The sequence below is a fragment of the Gadus chalcogrammus genome, unplaced genomic scaffold (genome assembly GCF_026213295.1).
Source record: "Gadus chalcogrammus isolate NIFS_2021 unplaced genomic scaffold, NIFS_Gcha_1.0 GACHA135, whole genome shotgun sequence".
Classification (NCBI taxonomy): domain Eukaryota; kingdom Metazoa; phylum Chordata; class Actinopteri; order Gadiformes; family Gadidae; genus Gadus; species Gadus chalcogrammus.
Window position 1 is genome coordinate 23,936 of NW_026613570.1, and position 23,334 is coordinate 47,269.

The 23,334-nt window shown below is 42.6% G+C and overlaps 3 long non-coding RNA genes across 4 annotated transcripts; all 3 read left to right on the plus strand.

The window, feature by feature from the left end:
• The first annotated feature begins 796 nt into the window (after positions 1–796).
• On the plus strand, positions 797–2,300 carry LOC130378991 (uncharacterized). The gene is made up of 3 exons (XR_008895054.1): positions 797–1,048; positions 1,134–1,253; positions 1,329–2,300. It is a non-coding gene; the product is annotated as an uncharacterized LOC130378991 (long non-coding RNA).
• Positions 2,301–3,189: 889 nt separating this feature from the next.
• On the plus strand, positions 3,190–6,497 carry LOC130378992 (uncharacterized). Of its 2 annotated transcripts, XR_008895056.1 has the most exons (4): positions 3,190–3,879; positions 4,776–4,822; positions 4,987–5,064; positions 5,190–6,497. It is a non-coding gene; the product is annotated as an uncharacterized LOC130378992 (long non-coding RNA). The 2 variants fall into 2 exon arrangements; XR_008895055.1 differs by having other exon boundaries at positions 4,987–6,497.
• Positions 6,498–20,026: 13,529 nt separating this feature from the next.
• LOC130378990 (uncharacterized) lies at positions 20,027–21,622 on the plus strand. Its single transcript, XR_008895053.1, has 3 exons — positions 20,027–20,870; positions 20,994–21,081; positions 21,290–21,622. It is a non-coding gene; the product is annotated as an uncharacterized LOC130378990 (long non-coding RNA).
• Positions 21,623–23,334: the final 1,712 nt, after the last annotated feature.

The following is a 23,334-nucleotide window of genomic DNA, read 5'->3' on the forward strand; positions in this document are numbered from 1 at the left end:
GCTGCGTGAGGAAATCAGGGTGTTTCAAGCCACAAAGGAGAACAGCATCCAAGTGCCCTCGGACAAACACTGGCTTGCAGATCTGGCCTTTCTTGTGGACATCACAGAGCTGCTGAATATCCTCAATCTTCAGCTTCAAGGGAGAGACCAGATAATCACTCAGCTGTACGACCATGTCAGAGCCTTCAAGCAAAAGCTCCAGTTGCTTAGCAGACATCTTTTAACAGGTGAGATCTAACTTGAATATGTTATTGAACACAAAACAATGTAGTGGGCTTGTTATTGATCACTACCATGTTATTATATTTGTTACATACATTGTGTGTGGAGAATACATTTTCTATTTAAATATAGGCATTAAATCCAATAACACATTTGTTTTTTATACTGCAGCCATAAACACAATTGATGTTTGGTATTTAATTGAAAATCAAATGAACAACCTTGCATCGTACATTGCTACTTTTGTCTTTGTGTCTGTACATTTAGGAAATTTGGCACATTTTCCCAGCCTCAGAGAAGTTGGGTTGATGGAGGAAGACACACCAAAATACTGCAACATTCTCAGCGATCTTGTGGTGGAGTTTGACCATCGCTTAGAAGATTTTCGTGGAAACGAAGCAGCATTTGAGCTGTTTGCGCATCCCTTTTCTGTAAATGTGGATGCAGTCAGTGAGGAGCTTCAAATGGAACTTTTGGAACTTCAATCTGATTCAGACCTCCGTTGCCGGTTTAGAGAGCTTTCTTTACAGGACTTTTACAAATCTGTTCCTGCACACAGATATGGCAAGATCCGCAAACATGCACAGGTGTTATCCCTCTTTGGAAGTACCTATGTCTGTGAGCAGGTGTGGCAGGTTGAGTGTTGCTCCTCCTCCACTCAGGTGATTTCTGGTGGGCAGATTGCAGAGTGGTTTCACCTGTATAAGTGCTGCGCCTTCTCTGGCGCGCACACTGCTGCCTGGCACTCGTGGCGAAGACTCGGTGTGGCGTCTGTTAGTTGTTGGTTTGTTGTCGGTTGGTGTGGCGTGCTTCCGGTCACTTGAAGGTGAGTAGGCATGACGCTACTTTCGTGCAACTTTATGATGACAAGCAGGTGCCCAGTGATCGCGAGTGTTTTTGTAACTTTCCAGCGTTGTTGGCCGTGTTGTTCGGGGGCGGCATTGTGAAGAGTGAGGGGAGTGTGGCATCCGCTCTGTACTGTTGCCGCAGCCGGTGATCAGTTTCGGGGGCGTAAAGCTCTCTTCGTTCGGGTAAGCGTGCTCTTTTGTTAACCTGCTGGTTGTGTTAGCTTTGTGCTTAGCCGTCTGCTCTCTGTCCTGCTGTAGCTGTTGGAGCCGCAGCGGTGCTTTTGCTTTTCTTCCTCCTCCTGTGCTCTGGTGAAGCTGCCCTGCACGGCTCTGTGACGTAGCCTACACCTGGCGATCCCAAACGTAAACCATCCACGGCCTCCGGTCCTGGGGCGGCCGCTCCGTCTTCTCCATCCACTCCGTCGTCTTCATCATCTTCGGCTGCTCCGGCACCGTTGCCTTTTTCCACACAGTCCGATGTGGCGGTTGCATTCCCACGCAGCGCTAAGTTTTCAGTCCCACCACAACTCTTATTGGTTTGGTTAATTGTCTGCTTTTCCTTTCATCTTTTTGTGTTTGTGTTCTTTAGTTTATTTGTTTGGGTTAAATCCTATACATACATATATTTTTGTGTTGCGTTTTGTTGACCCATTTGGGGTTAAGCATATCAATATTTTCTTATTATTTCTGATCTATTGCTTTGGGGTTCAACTGATTATTTTCTGTTTAGTTTAACATAGCTGTTGGGTTTGTGTTTGGGGTGTTAAATACGCCTGGCCCCCACCCACAGTTAAATTTCGTTTGTTTCCTTATTACTTGTCTTAAGAATTAGTTGGGTTTCTGTATATTTGTATTTGGGTTTAAATATTTGGTTATGAGTCAGTTCTGTTCCTGTGTGTGGGTGTGAGTGCTGTGTGTGTGTGTGTGTGTGTGTATGTGTGTGTTTTATTATAGTCCTCTGTCTTAAATGATTGTCGTAACAACCTGTGTGTCTCGCCACAACAGTAGTGTAATTTTTGTGTTTCTTTCTTGTGTTTCCAGGACAGGAGCTGGTGCAGCGGGCGGCAGGCTTGGTTTGTAGTGGTTCTTTTGTGGTTTTGAGTTGATTTAGTCTGACCGCCTCGCTACAGCCTAGCTCTGTGCCTGTTGTATTTATTTCTACTTTGGGGTTTTGACTTGACACTTCAGTGGTTGTTGAGATCCCTGAGCTCTTTTAATTCTGCTTACTGTAAATAAATAAAGTTATATCTTTTGTAAGTCTGTCTCTCCTCCTTTATACAAAACGTGCAACGAATCTGTGTGACCTCTGGTTGGCCAAAGTACAGGGCCAAGGTTGTATTTCCTGGGGTGCAATTCCCCAGGTGGCGTTGTCGAGCAACTTTCCCCCCCCTTCTCTCCATTCCGCCACACAGGCATTCAGCCTGATGAATCTTAATAAGTCCAAACTGAGAAATGCTTTATCTGACTCTCACCTTCATAACATTCTCACTCTGTCAGTTAGTCAGCTGGAGCCTGATATTAAGAAACTTGTAAAAACCAAGGACAGGCTTCATGTCTCCCACTGATAGGCCTACTTCAATCATAATGTGTAGGCCTGGACCTCCAATGTGTCGGAGTATGTTCTGCTCTGTCCTGTGTTACTTTGTTACTGTCCTGTGTTACTGTTCTGTGTTACTTTTATTGCACTAAAAAAAATTATTTGTATTTGAAGATACAGGCCCAAGGCCTAGTAATGTTCCATGTCTGTCTTCAAATATTTCATAGTGCTTCAATTATCTTTCTAATTTAAAGAAGATAGATTTTATGATTTATTTATTATTTTTTGAACATTAATGTGAGGCACAATAAACATTGTCATTCATTTTTCAAAATGACCTCGTGATAGTGTTGATTTTGCACACGCATGCTATTTATACCCATATTTAACCTAATATACTGAAAAATTAAAATTTTGGCCCACGAGCCTCCCCCCGATTTTATTTTGGCCCTCCAGAGGGAAGAATTTGGGCACCCCTGCTCTACACATTCGCACGTTGCGCGATTGCTACTGAGGTAGGTAGCCTATTTGATTGATTCGCTGAATTGTCCAATCATGTGGTGATGGCAACAAAGAAAAGCGATACCATTGGCCTGGGGCGCACACTGGTGCGACCCGAGGGCGAGTTTTCTTGTGCCAATGAAAAGCTGTCTCTGCTTGATAGACAGCAAAAAGTTAGCGAGCTTACATTGACTTCAACGTGGCCGGCGCCCCTGACTTTGACGAGGGCTTTATTTCGAATGACCAATAACTAGCCTAGCCCAAATCATTGACGTTCAGACGCATTTAAATGGTTGCTGGCAGTGACGGCGCTAGCGCCCTCTATTGACCCACCGCCACTGATAACGATGTATGCTTTCCCTTTGCAATTTCAAAAGGTTTCCCAGATAGGTTAGCTGTATAGCTAGCTGGTAGGCTATATAAAGTAAAGCGAGTGGTAGCCACTTTCACAGGTCAGTTAAAACGATGTTGTTGAAAAGCTTTTGCTGGCAAATAGGCCTATACTTCAAAATGACACAACAAAACGAGATAACTGTTACAGTTTATTTAGCATTATCAACTTAATGGTTTTGGAAACAACTGTCTGTGTCTGACTCTGTAGTGATCTTACCCTGCGTTCAGAGTGGTAGATATAACAGAGTGGCGACACTTCCATTGGACTCCGTTGTAGCGCCTACTTCCGGGGTATGGAGCCTCGAATAGTTCCAAACAACCATTTTACGGCGTAGGAGATCATCCATTTCCATTGCTGGCCGTCGAGTAACTTCTGAGGTAAATTGATTAAATAGCTTCCTCTTTTGAATTGTCAACTGTCTATATTGTATCAGAGGCCCTTTATGATGCATATACTGATATTTATTTGTAAATGCACAGCGTAATTATATATATATTTATCTTGGTAGACGACTGTTTGCCTGCTAGTTTGTTAGCTCAACTTCGCCATCTGTGAAGGTATCTCCAGGGGTAAATTGATTAAATAGCTACCTCTTTTGAATTGTCAACTGTCTATTGTATTAGAGGTCCTTTTTATGATGCATATACTGATATTTATTTGAATATGCACGGCGTAATTATATATATATTTGTCTTGGTAGATGACCGATTGCCTGCTAGTTTGTTAGCTCAACTTCACCACCTGTGAAGGTATCTCCAGGGGTCAATTGATTAAATAGCTACCTCTTTTGAATTGTCAACTGTCTATTGTATTAGAGGTCCTTTGATGATGCATATACTGATATTTATTTGAATATGCACGGCGTAATTATATATATTTGTCTTGGTAGACGACCGATTGCCTGCTAGTTTGTTAGCTCGACTTCACCACCTGTGAAGGTATCTCCAGGGGTAAATTGATTAAATAGCTACCTCTTTTGAATTGTCAACTGTCTATTGTATTAGAGGTCCTTTTATGATGCATATACTGATATTTATTTGAATATGCACGGCGTAATTATATATATATATTTGTCTTGGTAGACGGCCGATTGCCTGCTAGTTTGTTAGATCGACTTCACCACCTGTGAAGGTATCTCCAGGGGTAAATTGATTAAATAGCTACCTCTTTTGAATTGTCAACTGTCTATTGTATTAGAGGTCCTTTTATGATGCATATACTGACATTTATTTGTATATGCACAGCGTAATTATATATATTTTTATCTTGGTAGACGACCGATTGCCTGCTGGTTTGTGAGCTCGACTTCGCCATGTGAAGGTATCTACACCAACAATTACGAAGTTCAGTAGTGAATCTAACTTTTATTTAGTTAGTTATTTATGTTGGATTACTAGGATCATTTAGGTTGATTTAAGGACGGGTTTTATGATGCGATAGCTAGTAGAAATAACAGTGTGTTTGTTTAATTATATCCTGGAAAGGTTGATGTTCAGCACATGAAGCCCTACAGAAGCCGCCGCTTCAACAATGCTGATTATGATGGGCGGTGAATTTAACCTGTATGGCTTTTTCGTTTTAACTTCTTGTTGACTGAATTGTTTCTCTTTCTTGGTGCCAAATTTATTCTTTTTTGTTTTACAAGAGCCCTCTCTGCTCTCCTTCTCATTAATTTTTCCTTTTCTAGTTGCCTTATTAGGTCCTCCACAGTCGCCCCATCAGTCCCTGGCAGTCTCGCCCTGGAGAAGCTGGCCCTGGAGAAGCTGGCCCTGGAGAAGCTGGCCCTGGAGCAGCTGGCCCTGGAACAGCTGGCCCTGGAGCAGCTGGCCCTGAATCACCTGCCCCTGGCAAAGTGGCCTCTTGATTGCTCTCTGTGTCTCCTGTCATGTCCTTTTCATCGCTCTTGAAATCCACCTCAATTTCTCCCTCAATCTCTGTAATAATTACAAGGTAATGTTGCTGTTATATGTATTTTGCCTTTGCATTTGCAACTACTGTCATCTCCAATGTAAGCCAATGTAAGAAAATTAATTAAAGCGAATCATTTCTGTAATGTGAATTTAATCATCTGCCACAATCAGAAACCAATAAAATGTATAAATGGATCTACCGGCAATTGTTAATTGGGTAGAAATGTGTCGATTATCTACATTGTGTGCAAATCCTCAGAGAATCCCTGACCTCTGGTTGTTTTTTAAACTGAATGTACAAATATGAATTATGTAATCTCATTAGGAGTGTAGTCTATCCTTGAATTACATGAAATGGGGAATATTGTTAGCTGCATGGATCATACCGAAGTTAAATTTGGTGAAATATGTGTGGTCCGTTGCACTTGGTTCTGGAGGCACCCTCACAGAAGGGGGTTTCCTCCTCTTCGGCTTAGGGCGATGAATGAAAACTGTTGGGACTGCATCGGGCCTCAGCTTCAACATCCCTTCTCTTTTTGTGGCAGTGAATTGGTCATCTTCAAAGTGTACCTTATAGGTAGGCTTGTAAGATCAGTTTCCATTGCACTTCAAATATCATTGAAAAGTCATAATTCTCTACACTTAGAATTATTATGCCCTTTGAAATGCTATCAAGTGATGTGAACATTACTTACATTACATAGTTTTTGACGGTTGCTGACCCCTGTCACTTGTACGTTTTGACGGCTGACCATTGCCATCCATTTCTTCCTGCGCTCTTGGTCCTTGGGGAAGCCATACATGTGGTAACCCTTCTCGGACCGATTGGAGCATCCAAACGCTGCACAGCCAACCATGGTATGACCATTGATCTAAACCAATTTTGAATTTGCTCAGGGCTATTATAAGTATTGTAATGGCATAAAGTATAGTATATTTGCAACGTTATATGTTAATGGTTTGCCCTACGTATATTATATAGTGTTCCCTGCTGTGTCCATTGTTGAATCTGTTCACACAATCACACTCAGTTGTTCTTGTCACACTAATTGTTTAATAAAAAAAACAACTATTTCATTCATCCAAGCGTAATTGAGTTGTTATTCTTTAATATATTTGATACTTTGTGTGGCTCATATCTTAAAATGATCATGGTAAAACATCTTGATTACTTTGATTTCAATACAGATGTAGGGTAAAAGTTAAGGTTAAGCCAGTATGCTAACACAAACGTGAAGCTTTCCCTCAAACTTAAAAACGTATCTAAGTAATAAAGAGATAGCTCTCAGTTGTCCCCCTGCCACTCTAAATGTAAAACTGACATTAACAAATATGCAATAATGCCATAACAGTCAGAAAAAATACTTTTTTCATTCATATTTACCATTCAATATTGAAATCTCTGCTGTTGTCCCATAGAATAACATTTACTGCGCGGCGTGTGTGGAACTATTGAGGCTTACATCAACCACGTGACAACCACGTGACCACCTTGTCGGCGAGATCACAGCGCGTCACAACTCTCTATAGCTCTGGTGCAGACCATAGACTGTAAAAGGGGCAGACAGACAGGCAGGCAGCGACAGGGATCGAGAGAGAGTAGTGGATTCGTAGGAATGAGCCAGAATGTAAGATTTTATTATCAACCACAACCTCGGGAGTGGGGAGAGAAAGAAAAAAAAAAAAAAACGTTTTTGTTTTTTAAATCGTCCTCCTGCAAGTAGCACCGGAGCGACCTCATTCAATTTGAACTCGCACCTTAAGAAATTAGGTAGCATATGCGACCTAATAGGTCGCACTCTCGAGCCCTGGCTTCAGCAACACTCTCCAGCGTGACTTCAGTCTCCCAAACGCAATCTCTACTGTGGTCCTTGCAGAGCTCAGATACACGTTGAATGACTCCTGCTTAGGGGTGATGTTTGGGGAATGGATGTAGCCTTTCATGAGCCAGTCCATGAGTGGATAAGCTGGATCTCCCAACAGAAAGTGGTTGATGGGGACGCCATTGATTTCTCTTGGTTCCTGAGTGTAATAAGACAAAATGGTTACCAGTGTTCTGGTTACCTTCACTACTTATAGCTAAGCTAGTAACTTGCTACAATTCTCAGTAGTGTCACTATTTCCTGTATCAAGTAACTTTTCAGTAGCTTAACTCCTTTATTCATCAAGTAGCTTGGCCACGGAAGCTACTTTCATGCAGTGTTTTGAACATTAAGGTTTCATACAAAAGGGTTATACCTACATGGGTGTTGAAGACACGGTGACGGGGATAATACTTAGTACTATTTTACGCATGCAGTAAGATAACTTGAGAATACAGTAGGACTTACTTTTGGTAGCAGATGTGCATGGCTAAATAACGTTGACTGCCTAAGCACGTTGGCGTCGTGAGCACACCCAGGCATCTTGCAGTTGATGTTCCAGAATCTATAAGGAATCATATCAGCAGTTAGTAAGCGTTTGCGATGCAAAGACTGTACAGACAACTAAATAAAAGGTGCAAACTTACCGATACATGTCGTCGACCACGGCTTGGAGGACATACGAGGGCCAGCCTTTGCGGTTTGCAAAGTCTTTGTAGCCATCACTTGGCGGTAAAACTGGAATGTGGCTGCCATCAATGCACCCGATGATTTGGGGGATATTGAACTTCTGTTCAAATCGGCGTGCATTGCCGATAGCTTCTTCTGTCGTGGGCACCTTGATGAAGTTGTGGATGACCGACGACACCATTCCTTTGCAAAACATGTACACAAACTTCTTAACAGTTGATTTGTGGACGCCGAACTGATTGGCCACAACTCTGTATTCGGCGCAACTGGCCAGTTTGTGAAGAAAAATGGCAACCCTCATTTCGAGCGGTACAGGTGCAACGGTCACGTCCTCAGGCGTCATGACTCCTTCCATCATCCCACACAATTTGTTGAAGGACCTGCGGCTCATGCGAAAGTTGTCTTTCCACTCGTCGTCGTCAAATTCCATCAGAACCACTCTCTCCCACCAGTCTTTGCTCCTGACCCGCATCCAGCATGTTCGTGGAGACCTTCAGTGCAGCAGAGAGGCTGCAAAGTTCAACAACAAATTGTTGGTCCGCATGACACCCTCCTGTAGCATTTGGCGGCGGCGTCTTTCCTCCGAAATCAACAAAAGCAAGAGCGCCACATTGCATCTATTTTGTAAAATGATCACGTACATGACATGCAAAATGAGGAAGGGTGTCGCTTCGAGTTGCTCTTCGCCAACATCTTTCTTGAATGCCGCCTGTGTTCTTCTTCTTGTAAGATGTTTCCCGCCTGAGTTTGTTGTTGCTAGAGTCGTAAAGAGGTTAACTGGTGGCTCCATTACCACTAGTTGAAATGGGCACAGCACCACCTATCGTACCGGGGTATGACATGCTTAGGCCAATGAATCGAATTACTCACCGCAATGTATACTCAGACAATTGCAGTTGTCCGAAGAGGAGCAACAGTCGAACTATGGCCTTAATCGGATTAAGCTGTGCATGTAAACGTAGAGTGTGGAACACCCTCTATTATGTATCGTTCTCATTCTCACGAAAATAATCTATTGAACTGTGTCCCAGAGCACGATTGTCTGACTTATTTTGTGCTACACAGAACACAAACCATAGCCTTTCAATTGGGATATTTTATTCGACTACAGAAGGGGTGTGCGCTGGTACAGGGCACCCTCTTATGTAGGGGAGAGTGGGGTAAGTAGTGCCAATTTTTACTTTTAGTGCCCTTAAAGCAAGGTGTAATGGCTAAAACTTGTCAATTGTTTTACCACTTCTTGTGAGTTCCGGTGTTTTCTTTGTTGAACGGGTGAAAATAGAGTCCATGAGACGTGGCTATAATGAACTTGACTTTGTTTATTTCTAACATCAGATGTAAATTAAAGCACTGAAGTGTTTTCTTTGTTTCTTTGTTTGTTGGTTCAGCTCAGTTGTGTTTCCTCGCCACGGTCCCGTCAGGTTCACGACAGGTTCACGTCATGTTCACGTTCTGCTCACGGTCAATAATGGTATTCGCAGGCCGGAACTCTCCACTCTCCTTGGCCTGGCACACCTTTATGCTATAGTCAACTAGTGCCTGACCTATAGGGGGCACACACTCAGAAACAAATTACAATTTCCTAATTTGGGACAATTCAATACAAATAAGATCACCAATAATAATTTTGTCACACAAACTAAAATATCAAACTGAATACTCAAAAAAGGTCTCAAATGGCTCCTACACACCGGCCCCTAATAGTATGCATGGGCAACTATTACAACACTCAAATCATAAAGGAGCCTAAATTCATTGTAGTTTACTGTTACCATTAACTCAAATCATATCATGAGCAGGTACTACTTATCTCTGGCCGCTGACTTTGTGGTCATCTTTTCTGCTCCTTCCAGAAGCAGACAGAGCTTGGTTATTGGCCTCTCAAACACGCCAGTCTTTGTAATAATTTTCACTGTCCTCACCAAACCTCTGGAATCTGGTTTGACTTCTATTATTCTTCCAAGGTTCCAAGACCCACGAGGGGGTGAACTGTCCACTACCATCACAATGTCATCTACTTGGAATCCTTTCCTGACTGTAGTCCATTTTTGTCTTTCCTGTAACAGGGGTAGGTATTCTTTGGTCCATCTCTTCCAAAAGAGATCGGCAAGAAACTGAACTTGTTTCCAGCGCCGTCTGATGTATGTGTCTGACTTCTTCGTCATCAAGTGGTTGTTCATGAGCAATGTACTTTAACACTGTCTGACTGTCTGTCCAGAATGTTGAGCTGTTGAGTGTGATGTCTAGTTCTTTTCTGAGCATTTTGTCTACTCCAACAGCCAAGACAGCCGCCACAAGCTCCAGGCGTGGTATTGTCGTCTGCTTCAAAGGTGCTACTCTGGCCTTGCCAAGCATGAAAGCTACATGCACAGTGTGTTTTCCCTCTGTCAGTCTTATATAGCTTACTGTTCCATATGCGAAGTCACTAGCATCTGAGAAGTGACGGAGTTCAGCCCTTGTGGACCTTCCGATTCCATCTGGTTTCACAGAGCGAGCCACTCTGAAGTGTTCCAATTCGTCAAGACCGGTCAGCCATTTCCTCCACTTCTCTGATGCAGCCTGTGGTACTTCCTGGTCCCAGCTGCACTTGTTTCTGCAAAGATCCTGAAGAAGCAACTTAGCAGGTAGAGTTAGAGGAGACAGGAAACCAAGCGGGTCATAGATAGAACTGACCATTGACAGAATGTTTCTTCTGGTGTGCGTCTTATCTTTCACAGAGATGTTAAACTTGAATGTGTCACTTTCTACACACCATAACAACCCTAGGGCTCTTTCTGTAGGGAGTTTGTCCCTGTCCAAATCATGTTCTTTCATTTCAGTCGCTCGGTCTTCTTTGGGGATATGAGACAGTACAGTGCGACTGTTACTCACCCATTTGGTTAGATGGAATCCTCCCTTGTGGCAAACACAGGTAAGGTCTCTCACCAGGTCGACGGCTTCATTTTCTGTTTCAAGAGACTTGCCGTCTTCTCTTTCAAGTTCAGCTTGTGGCACCACCTCAGCATGTCCGTTGCTGATCACATCCTCCATAAACTCTGTGTACTCATTTCTGAATGTTTCAATTCTTTTGAACTTCCTTTTCAGGCCTATTAGGCGCTGCTCTGCAACCTGATAGTTGTTGGGCATGACAGGTCTTTCTTTCCGGAAAGGTAAGTCTAGGCTGTAATGTCCATCTTTGAGCGTGATTGACTGCTCTGCAATTTTGATAAATCTTTCATCCTCTATTGACATTTCTTTGTCATCTAATTTCTCACTGAAGTCATGATTGTACTGTTGTACAATCAAATCTTCCAGCTTTGCAACTGATGTTCTGTTAACAGTAACTTTCTGATGCCCACTGCTGTCTGTCACGACACTGTCATCTAGAGGACCATTAACAACCCATCCCAATAGGGTCTTCACAGCATATGGCCCATTTTCACGACTATTTATTATTTCCCATGGTTCAATTGCTTTGGGAGCATTGTTGCCAATCAACAGCTCCACTTCAGCCTTGATTTTCGGGATCTGGATCTCACTCAAGTAAGGCCACCTAGCTAGCTCTTCTGTCTTTAGAATGCTGTCGGTGTCTACAGGCATACTCTTTTGTGTGTACACCTCAGGGAACGCACTAACCTCTATTCCATTTGCCATGTAGGTAATCACAGATTGTTCTTGGTTCATTGTCCTTAAGAGGATGTTGGTCCTTTTTCCTCTGATGTTCAGCTTGTTCAGGAGATTTTCTGTGCAAAAAGTAGCAGAGCTGCCAGGATCTAGAAAGGCATAGGTGTTAATCATCGTACTACCTCTTGTGCTTTTTACTTGAACATATGGACAAAGTGCAATTCTGTACATTACCGGCCCCAGTATGTTCATCAGCTTTGACAGACACCTGCAGGCTCTTCAGTGTGGTCTCTTTGATATGCAAGGCACTTGGATGCTGCTTGTTGCAGATGGTGCACTGGAGACGTTTCCCACAGTCCTTGCTGATGTGTCCAGCCAATCAAACTGAACACATGTCATGAGCTCATGCTTACCATTGCAGAAGAGACATGCTTTATCTGGCACCATGTTTTGGTTTGCTCTTGGTTGGTCTCGTGTCATGGTTTCCTCTGACGTCCGCTGAATCGGCTTCACGTCAACTTGTGTAGCAAAACTACCTTTAGGATGTGGCTTCACTGGGGGTCTGGATATGACCCTGCTGGAGCTAGGCTCCTGAATGTCACCAAAAACTGGATCTGAGACAATGGAAGCTTGTTTTTCAATGAAGGATACCAGGTCAGCCATTCTCACTCTGATATCGCGTTGTTGTATTTCGCAAGCCTTTGAGCGCCATCTTTCTCTTAACTTATATGGTAATATGAAAATGATTTTTCTCATGTTAGAAATTGTGTCTAACTCCTCCATGTACTGAAGTTGTTCCATGGCATTGCAGCAACTTCTCAAAAACAATGCAAAGTCCTGCAAAGCTCTTGGTTCCTCCAATTTGACCACTGGCCATGCAAGCGCCTTTTCAATGTAGGCACACGAGATTCTGTAGGCATTTCCAAAATGCTCTTTAAGCAATTGCCTCGCTTTTATATAGCCTCTATTTGCATCCATGAATTGACAACTTTTGACAAGCTGCTGAGCTTGTCCTTTTGTATACTGGATGAGAAATTGTAGTCTGTCTTGGTTGTTGTCTGTTCTGCTTTCAATGATGTGTTCAAAGGAATGAATAAAGGAATTGTACTGTAAAATATTACCATCAAAAACTGCAAGATCTCCTTTTGGCAAAGTATGTAACAATTGTTGTTTCACTAGGAGACTTGTCAACTGATTTTGCTTTTCCAGAATTTTGGTAAGATTGTCAGGTACATGTCCTCCCTGTGGAACTGAAAAGCTCTCTAAAGACATATTCTGGAGAGCGTGGCTCTGGTCATGCACTGGTCCAGCAGAACTGAAATACGGTGAAAGAGATGGCATTCTAGGTATTCTAGGTGTTCTGGCTGTTGTGGTCAAAACAGGGAATTGCACATGAACCCCATCTTTAGGCCTTGTATCTCTTACAGTCTGTTCAGCAATTGGCTCAGAAATCTTTTCAATATTTTCCTCATAATACGAATTCATTGCATTAAATTCTGTATGCTTAAATGCATCGAATGTTGCATCAACAGCTTGTGCTTCAGCATTTCTGAGATAGTTAATTTTGGCTGTAGTTGCAGACAATTCAGCTTGTAAGTCATGAGCCTCCATTCTCTTTCTGCTGAGCTCCTTTCTCTTTCTCAGTTCATCTTCCTCCTTTCTCAGTTCATCTTGCTCATTCTCTAACGCATGCTTTTTCTGTAAAGCTGCAGCCTTAACGAGTAGTGCTTCTCTGTCTGCCTCTGCACAGATGCACACAGATGTCGTGGATGAAACAGAGCTAGTGCTTCTCAAGGACAGCCTATCTTCCTCAGTAGGCCCGACACTGATATCAGGATTACTTTCCAATCCAGTATAGGAAACGGTAACTTCATGCAAACGATTTTCAATTGAATCTATCCACCTCGTGACGTTGGCTAAAAAGGTGGTTATCGGCTCAAGCCTCGGTGCATACCAGGACTTAGTATCCTCATTTCGATCTTCCTCTTTTAACATTTCTTGGTATGAATCATGAAGAGATTTGTATTCCTCTAACATGTTATTAAACATAACCATATTACTTTTCACTTCATTAAAACTTGTTTCGTCATTCATCAAAGTATTTATAATGTTCATTCATCTCGTCAAATGAGACAATTTGCCCGACCTCGATGAACGCAATCTGGCTGCTTCATTGAGGTTTTCTTCAGGTAGGCCCAAACTGGCCTCCTTCACGGGATCCGTCATCTTATATCAATACAATTTTCATTCGTTCTCACAAAAACTGTTCTTCAACTTCATCAAACCCAGAATTTCAACAAAAAGCCTTTATATCGTGCTCTGTATGCGTAAATTGTGTTTGTCCATGCACGATATGGCTTCAATTCCCCGACGTTAAGTCAAACTATAAACATCGGGTTTCTAACCAAAAAGTATAGTCCATCCATAGTACATTGCATTCAAATGGGAAGCATACCTCCGATCAAGTTCGTAGTAATCCAAGGGTAATCCAATTGTATCCAGTAATGATCCATCAAAAGGTCCAAAGTTGCGTCATTATTGACTATTGTAATGGCTAAAACTTGTCAATTGTTTTACCACTTCTTGTGAGTTCCGGTGTTTGCTTTGTTGAACGGGTAAAAATAGAGTCCATGAGACGTGGCTATAATGAACTTGACTTTGTTTATTTCTAACATCAGATGTAAATTAAAGCACTGAAGTGTTGTCTTTGTTTCTTTGTTTGTTGGTTCAGCTCAGTTGTGTTTCCTCGCCACGGTCCCGACAGGTTCACGTCATGTTCACGTTCTGTTCACGGTCAATAATGGTATTCGCAGGCCGGAACTCTCCACTCTCCTTGGCCTGGCACACCTTTATGCTATAGTCAACTAGTGCCTGACCTATAGGGGGCACACACTCAGAAACAAATTACAATTTCCTAATTTGGGACAATTCAATACAAATAAGATCACTAATAATAATTTTGCCACACAAACTAAAATATCAAACTGAATACTCAAAAAAGGTCTCAAATGGCTCCTACACAAGGGGATAACAGTAATGCCTCCAACCAAGATATAAACATATAGTTTAGGATGTTGTGCATCCCTGGGAACAATTACTTTGGATATTAAACAAACTGTTTGAGAAATAAAGCTTTAGAAAAAAAATGTGTTTTTGTGGCACAATTTGCCCCCGGTAGGGGGTAAATTGTGCCATTAGAGAGAATACACTGGGGTAAATTGTGGCATCAATAATTTAAGTAAAACAGATAATTTTAATCTCACAAATGATAATGCTATATAAAAGCAAGATTAATTCAATACAAATTACTTGTTTAACTTTTATCTAAAGTTGTAACAACATCAAAGGCCACTTTTCCATAACAAGGCCTATACCGTCACATGAACACCTAATTTAGTCTTACTGTGTGTTCACATCAAACGCGACGGGGCGACAGGATCCCATACAAAGTGAACGTATAGACGCGTTTCGGGCGGATTTTTCGTGAGAGAAAACGGGCGACAAGTTTTGATTTATCGTGCCACACTTTTGCCGTGCACAGGCGAGCGCGTTCACGAGAATTTTCGCGCGAAAAATTTGCTCGAGTTCAAATATTTGAACTTTGACGCGAATTTCGCGTGATGACAGCCAATCAGCGTTCAACAGCGTGGCCACTGAGTGACATGTGTAACGTAACAGCCAATCAGCTTTCAACCGTCAAACTCAGTGCAGTGCAGTCCGGGGTGAACTGCAGCATGGAGGAGAAAGTGAATGTTGCCGTTTGCGACTCCCGGAGCTCTATATGTAATATAATATTTGTAGGCATAATATCACGGCCAAAAGCTCTGTGCGCCTCCGGATGGCCATAGCGCGGGGAGCTCTCATAGGGATTGGGCTTATCGGAGTTTGTTTACCGGCGTTGCTATGTTTCCGGTCTTGTGTGTTCCAACGGTTTATTAGGTAGGCCTATCTAATAAATCTCTGTCTATTCAATACTTCATTCACTGCCTCTTCCGTGGTCATTACAATATTATGAATATACTGGGTCGGGTCCTCCGATGTCTCCCTCTCTTCCACAAAAGGTAAAGACATGCAATGGTGGTTACCTTGTTGTGGCGCGACAAATTCGACAAAACTTGCACAGCGACAGATTATGATGTGTGGTGCGACAAAACTTCGGCGACAACGCGAACGGGTTCCAGGCCTCAAAAGCACTTGCCCATCGGGCAAGTACAGGTCAGGTTCAACTTGCCCGAATGTGATGTTCACTTGCCCAAATTATAATCAGAATCTTGAACAGGCCTCTTTTTGCCAGGCATGCGGCCTGGTTTTGGGGAGGCTCAGAAAAATCATCCTAGCTCAGACTGAAGCTGAATGTTAGCTTCCACACATATAAAAAAAAATAAAGAATAACAAACTTCCCTTTGTTTACTTATTTATCGAGCGGTCACATCGTGCCATGAAGTGATTTCAGTCCACCGTTGTAACCTATTAAAGCTATCGCCAAGTTATATGTAGACCTGCATGATTTCATGCAAACCCCATTGTAAGACGACCTATATTTGGAAAAAAGATTTGAAGACCAGATCTTGTTTTTATGAATAAATAAATTGTATTCATTGAAATAATATACGAAAATAAAAAGGCATAGAATAAAACACTGCATTGCCACTAAACAGTAGTGCAAATAGGCCGTACTGATGTGTACACCAAAGACTATTCCTGACACTCCTCTACCCCGCTGTGTTCGCTCTGGCTGTGGTCGCTCCGAACTGTTTCGGCCCATGGCAAAGCGAGTCATCCTCGCTGCTGTGCTGTCCAAGGCATTTTGAGACGCAGCATTTATTTAATGCTCATATGACCTAGTGCTGAAAAAAGGTTATATGAAAAAGTGTGAGGGGAGCGTTGGTGCGCTAAACTTGTTCTGTGAGCAGCTGGATGTGAACCATGGTGTGAAGGAAGTGAACACAACGATCTTTTTTCAACTGTGCGCGCATGCACTGGTGTAATTGAGCTGCGCTGCTATATATTTTTTTATCAATGTAACGAGTTGCGAGTCTAGTGCAGGCTGAGTTTTTTTTTTCCAGCACCCCCTGCTGAGAATACGTTCCCGCGGCTATGGTTGCACCAGATGTTATAAACATTCAACGGTCACATAAATCATTACTATTTTTAGAAAATGTGTGTTTGTTTCATATAATTGTATTGGAAGTCCTGGTTTTCACTAGGGTTGCCGCGGTGTGGACATTTTCACACCGAGTAATACACTCGTCTCAACACCGGTATTACCGAGTATAAACGGTATAAATCTTGAAACTAGGTCAACCGCCACACAAGCATCGGTTTTTAGACCCTTCTCGTCCTTCAGTTGCCGCCAACGTTCGAAAGCAGCGCCTAGGATTATCTTGATTTCAGTTTTTCTCTTTCAGCGTTTTTATTATCAATTACTCTCTGAAAAAGAGTTTTCCTTCTCTTTGCTGGTGGTGGTGGTGGTGGTGGTGGTGGTGGGGATGGTGGCGTCTTGTCTGCCATGGAAAGTGTCTTCTACTGCTAGGTCCAAATGTGGATTAACTAGTTCCAGTAGCTACCGCAGGATAACAACAAACAGGAGCTTGCTCTGGGTCACGAGTACTGCACGAAGGGGTCGCGCGCGGGGGAGGGGGAGTGCAGTACGACCGTTTGATTGACGTACTTACTGTCCAATGCAACTCGGTGGCAATGGAAATGATTGGCTGGAGTTTTTAGAGCCCTGCCCGTTCCACAGATGATTGACTTGTTTAATTTTCATGTCAGTACTTCTAACTCAGTGGCTGTAAGCGGGTTATGATAAGGATTTCAAGTAATTTTGCAAAAATGGCCAAAAAAGCGAATTCCATACCCAACCTTTAATCTCCTGAGTGTGTAGGGTGGTATTCTATTTTTTTCAACGGGGCTGCATCCAGTCACTCGACCGTCATGGTTGCTACCGACCGCCCCCCTCTAATCCTTACATGGCTCTAAAAACCACGCGGCAAAGGGGCTGCCGTCAATTGTCTTGTTTTTGTTGTAAACTAGGGTCCGATGGTTAAAAAATAGACAGATATTCCATGGTATCCTTAAAAGGCAGCTTGGATGTTTTTATTTTCTGCAGTTTAGACTTCTTCTATAACCTATTTTTGAAAGCAAAACACCAACCTCATTGATTTAACGAGGTAGGGTTATTTGAAACAATTTATTTAATAAATATTTGTGAGAGGTCATTCCTTCTCCTGAGTTTACTTTATGTCTAGTGTACACCCCTACTGTCCACAAGCACCGCCCCCCCTCCCCATATGGATTTGGAGAATTGTTGCCACGTCCCAGTGGTGGAGTTATCATATATATGAAAGAGGGCATTCAATTATGCTACAATGATCAATTAGGAGGCCGAAGCCCTAAAGGAAGTGATGCAATAGGTGACTGAGTCGAGAATCTTTAAGTAAGCTGTACCTTGGGGTCTCTTATATATCAAAGGGGGTCTCAAAGGATGCATACGGTTCAACCTGTGACTCCAGCCCTACAGGAAATGGCTCAGCAACTCCATCTCGTTGCACCTCACCCAGCGGCTCGCTTGCAAGATTTTGGCCTGAAGTTCTTCCATGACCTACACCCTAGCCATCCAACATGCATATCTGAGAATTAGGCCTCTCTTTAATAATGACAAAAAGTTATGAGAGAAATACACATGAACTTTTTGTTATCTCATAAGCGGCGTGGTGCCGGCTCCTTTTGACCCCAGACTTCAAAAACGTGGCCACAGGCCAGCTGTGTCTACACACCTTAAGCCACAAATGTACACCTCCATCCCACAAAAAATGGGGACAAGAAACTAACCCCTGTCTTATGTACATTTACTGTACTGTTGGAGGTCACGCCCCTTTTCCGGCCTTTTCTAGATAGCTAGGGATGCTAAAATGTTTACACACATTTCCCGGGGCCCCGAGAACGAGTTCTGGCACTTAGAGAAAAAAAGTTTTCCCAAATGGACTGTCATTTGGACAAAGCCCCTCAGAAGTGTTGCCTGCAAGACCTAATGGTTCAGAATGTGGTGGAAAAACAGTTTTTGAGATAGGAAGGTCCTACCGCCTTCAAATTTGATTACCTTATTCTAGGGCCTAACTGAGACCCCTGCACCGAAACTTGGCCCGGTCGGACCCCGAGGGCCGGAAGGGGGGTTCTGCCCTCGGGGTCTGACCGGGCCAGGTTTCGGGCAGGAGGGGCCCAAAACTGTAGGGCTGGAGCCACAGGTTGAAGCGTATGCATCCTTTGAGACCCCCTTTGATAAATAAGAGACCCCAAGGTACAGCTTACTTAAAGGTTCTCGACTCAGTCACCTATTGCATCACTTCCTTTAGGGCTTCGGCCTCCTAACTGATCATTGTACACTTTAAAACCCAACAGTACATCTTTCTAAAAGAACTAAGTAGACGTAACTTAAATCTCATAAATCTTTGGGGTTACTCATTCACCTGAATGAACAGAACTTAAGAATCAATAATTGATGTAATCACTTTTTTGTTTTGAGTGCTGCTCAAATATGGAACATTTTAAGTCTAACTTATTTATTCCAGTGTGTTCCATTAACTTATTTATGACTTAAGTGTAGCTATATACTTATGACTTAAGTGTAGCTATATCATTTTCATTAGACTATATAAGCTACACTTTGTGTAATTCGTTTTTATTGCTATCTCTATTATTTATAATTATTTCTGATGATTATGCAATGCCCAATTAAAACAAATAATTACTGTGACATAATTTCAATGATCACAGTGTAATGATTTAAAGTTAATCACAGAATATTGGCATAAATAAATAAGCTTATGACACACATTTACGTTCAACTTTTTTTGATTGTGTCTCAAACAGCTTGTGTGTCTTTTAACAGGCGCTAGCTCTTTATATTTGGGAAACCCATTTATCAAAAATCTGAATACTCATACTTGACTACTATATAGTATGCATTTTGTAGTACGCCAAAAATATAGCGTGTCCGAATGCTCAGTACGCATTGTGTAGTACGGAAGAGGTTTCCGAATGCGTACTACCGCCCAGTAAACCAGAGTTCACTACGCTATCCCACAATGCAACCGGAGTCTGGTAACGAACGAAGAAGAGATGGCTGACCCGACACCAACAGAAAGACGTCGTAGAAAGCGGCGAAAATTAGACATTAAAAAGAGTAAAATAGTAAAGAAAGTAATTAAGTAAAAAGAGACATTTTTTTATTTAATAGCAACGATAACAAGACGGAAAACAGGTAACTTATCAAGGTAATTTTGCCGGCATCCGAGGGGAGATACGTCATCTCCAAACATCCGGTGGAGTTTCGGCGATGTTCGGAAGCGTTCGGAGGCGTTCTACGCATAGCTGTAGACTGTACTACACTGTCAAGTGTAGTACCGTCAAGTAGTAGACACTGAACAGAAATAGTATGTACTAAGGCTGCGTCCCATTTCTACCCCTTACCCCTCCCCCTTGGTTTGAAGGGGTAAGGGTGTCCCAATTCTCATTTTGGTTAAGGGGTAGGGCGTAGACAAAAGGCTACGTAGCCCTTGAAACAAAGCTATCCAAGGACCACACTTCAAAGGGAGGGCTTCGAGGAAAATCCGGCCGAAAATGCATTTTTACTAGTTGTTATCATTCGGACTCATGATGTAAAGTTGACTGTATATTCAGCTCGAAGTCATACACGGACAATGCGATCTCTGAGCTCGATATAAAACATGACATAACGGTAAATAACCGTTGAACTATGCATACAAGATTTTGGCGCTCTCTAGTGGCCAACCGAAATCGCCAAATAAACAAACAGCAGCGATGGCTCAAGCGAAGGACACACAGAAATGTAAGTATTTTCAGCACTTTAATTACGGCAGACCGGTGTAATAATACTATTTTCGAGCGGTTGTGAAGTTAGTTTTGAATCACTAGTCAAGTTTGTTTTGATTCACTAGTCAAGTTTGTTTTGAATCACTAGAAGCCGATGCTAATGTGTTCCGCTATCGCTATTTGTTGAGATAGATATCCGATAACCCTTGACATGACATGTTAAGGTTTCAAGTAAAATTTGTGTGCAGTGGATTTGCTTACTACTACTATTACTTGGTTGATTATACCGGCGCACTGCTTTGATATCGGTAAAGCTGCCACCTAGGCTACGTCACTCGCCTGTCAAACTGAAGATTTCCTTTCCACTTTTACCTCAGGGACACCACAGGAGACCAGACGGCTCATTAATTTCAGGGCGACCAGGGACAATGAGTTCCTAAAATCGAAAATGATCGCCAGAAAACAGTGGGAGTGAGTCTTACGTTGTTCAATCTTTTCATTCTTGCGTCTGTTTTCTACTTTGGTATTTCTGTGTTGAGCTCAATAGCCCACTGAATGTCTGTGTCGTTATACTGTACGTTGGCTGTGATGTAGGCTTTTTCTGGAAGAAATGGGGGTGGAGGGGAAAGTGACCAGGCAACAGGCTTCTAAGAAGTGGGAGAACCTTAAAAAGAAGTACAAGGTATGTGTCTAGTTTGAAATAAACAATTACCAATTGCCTAACGAATGTATCAACCAAACGAGACCATTGTTTTTGTTGTAATTGAGTATTTGCTGTGTGTGTGTGTGTGTGTGTGTGTGTGTGTGTGTGTGTGTGTGTGTGTGTGTGTGTGTGTGTGTGTGTGTGTGTAAACCTCCATTACTCGACTCCTGTCTTCATCATCCCGAAGGCCCGCTCTATCACAGAACGCACCTTGGATTGGCGGTAATTAAAGCGCTGCTGCACCCGCCCAATCACCGGCTCTTTATAGGGAGTCAACAGACATACGGGCGTTTGGAGGCAGGGGTACCCACCATCACCGAAAAGCATGTAACCCGGTGGTGGATACCTGGCAGTCAAATAAAAATAACTGTTTTTCATTACCCTTGTCCTTTATGTTTCTTGGACGGAATGTAACTGATAATTTCGTTGCTCTGTAACATGTGCAATGACAACAAATAAAATCCTATCCTATCCTATCCTATCCTATGGCAATGTTTTGATATGTTGAGGGGAGTGTCTTATGTCTGCATTTATTTGAAAGAGCATATGTGTAACAGGGTGTGTTATATCCTTTAAATTATAATTACACAATTGCCTTTGTTTTTCTGTATTACCTGAAGTTTAGCTTTCCATGCCGCCTTAAGCTCTATTTTATTTATTTATTTGATTTGGCTCCACCTCCTTCTATACTCCCGCCCACATTCCAGAGTACCCGATAAGTTTCCCGCGCCCCCTGCCCTCTTCCCTTTGTTCTGATACCCTTGGGTAGAGGTGTGTACATTTATATTGTAATCAAATCTTTGACCATCTTATAATTTATCATTATTTATATTAGTTATTTTGATTATATATTGTTTAATTGGAAGTCTGGGGTTTATAATCTATCCATAGTTATTAGATAGATTTCTGTGTTATGGGGAACTTTGTGTTTTGTTGCGATGTACTAGCATATAACTGACCCTCGTGTAGTCATGCTAGTTCCCCTTCCCCCCCTGTGTGTTTCGTAGAGTTGGAGTAAGGGCACAAGGGCTAAGGAAGCTATTTGTATATGTGTGTATTCAGGTATGTCTTTTATTCCTTTTATTTCAATCATTTCTGTTGTAATATTGTATGTAGCCCTTTGTTCCGATACCCTTGGGAAGAGAGGAGTTGGAGTAAGGGCACAAGTGCTAAGAGGAAGCTATTTGTACATGTGTGTATTCAGATCGAATAAATGGACGTCGGAGTGCCCGAGTCCAGACACATCGTGGGTCACGTCATTCATTGCTAGAAAGAAACACAACGCAGAACGAACCGGTCACACTTGGTGCCGTTTGACCCGTCGGATCGCCGACCATCATCGCCTGCCTGGTCGTCGGGGTGCGCCCGTCGCTGCCTGCCCTGCTCTGCTGCTCGGCCCTATCTCCTTCGTCTCCTCGCCGTGTTCGCCGCTGTCTGCCCTGCCCCTGCCCCTGGTATTATGAGCGCTGAGTGCACGTGAGGTACACGGTAGTCGTTAAGAGTGCTTAAAGGGGAAGAAAATACTGCGCTATTTTGCTATAGTTGGGTGCGTAAGAAATAAATAGTTATATATATATATTTTTTTTATATATATTTTTTTTTTCTGTCTTCTGTTTTACATTGGGGTTACTCTTTGGAAGTGTATTGTCGTGTTTAGTCTCTCTTACTGTGTGTATTGGGGAAGGGTATTGATTGTAGAGGTTTTTATTTTTATTTTTATTTTGTTATGTGTTTTGTGCAGTTGTTTTAGTCACCAAGACTATTATTTTCTGTTAGATTTATTTTATTTATTTATTTTTGTCAGAGGGTCAAATATCTTGTTTTGTAAGATGTCCAGTGGGGATTCTTTCAGAGCAGATATTTTGGCTGGTCAGGGCCCTGTTGGGCGTAACGTCACTTTTGGGTTGGGGAGGGGCCAGAGGGTCACTCCATTTGGGTTTGGGAGGGGTAGGCCGGTAGCCCCTGGTAATCAGGAGTACTCTGTTGACCAGTCAGAGTTTAGTTTACCAGTAGGTCCCACCGCCAGCTCTACACCCATGGCACCCATAGCCCCTCAGCCTACCCAGGTTGTTACCGTAGAGTCATTGGGTGGCCTAGTAGCTGATTTGGCCAAACAGATAGGCGATAGCATTATAGCCAGCCTCAACACCATGCACCAGCCCAGTAGTACTCTGCCCCAGTCCCCGGGCCACCAATCCCTTGGCATTACTGATCCATCACAGCTGAAGGTGA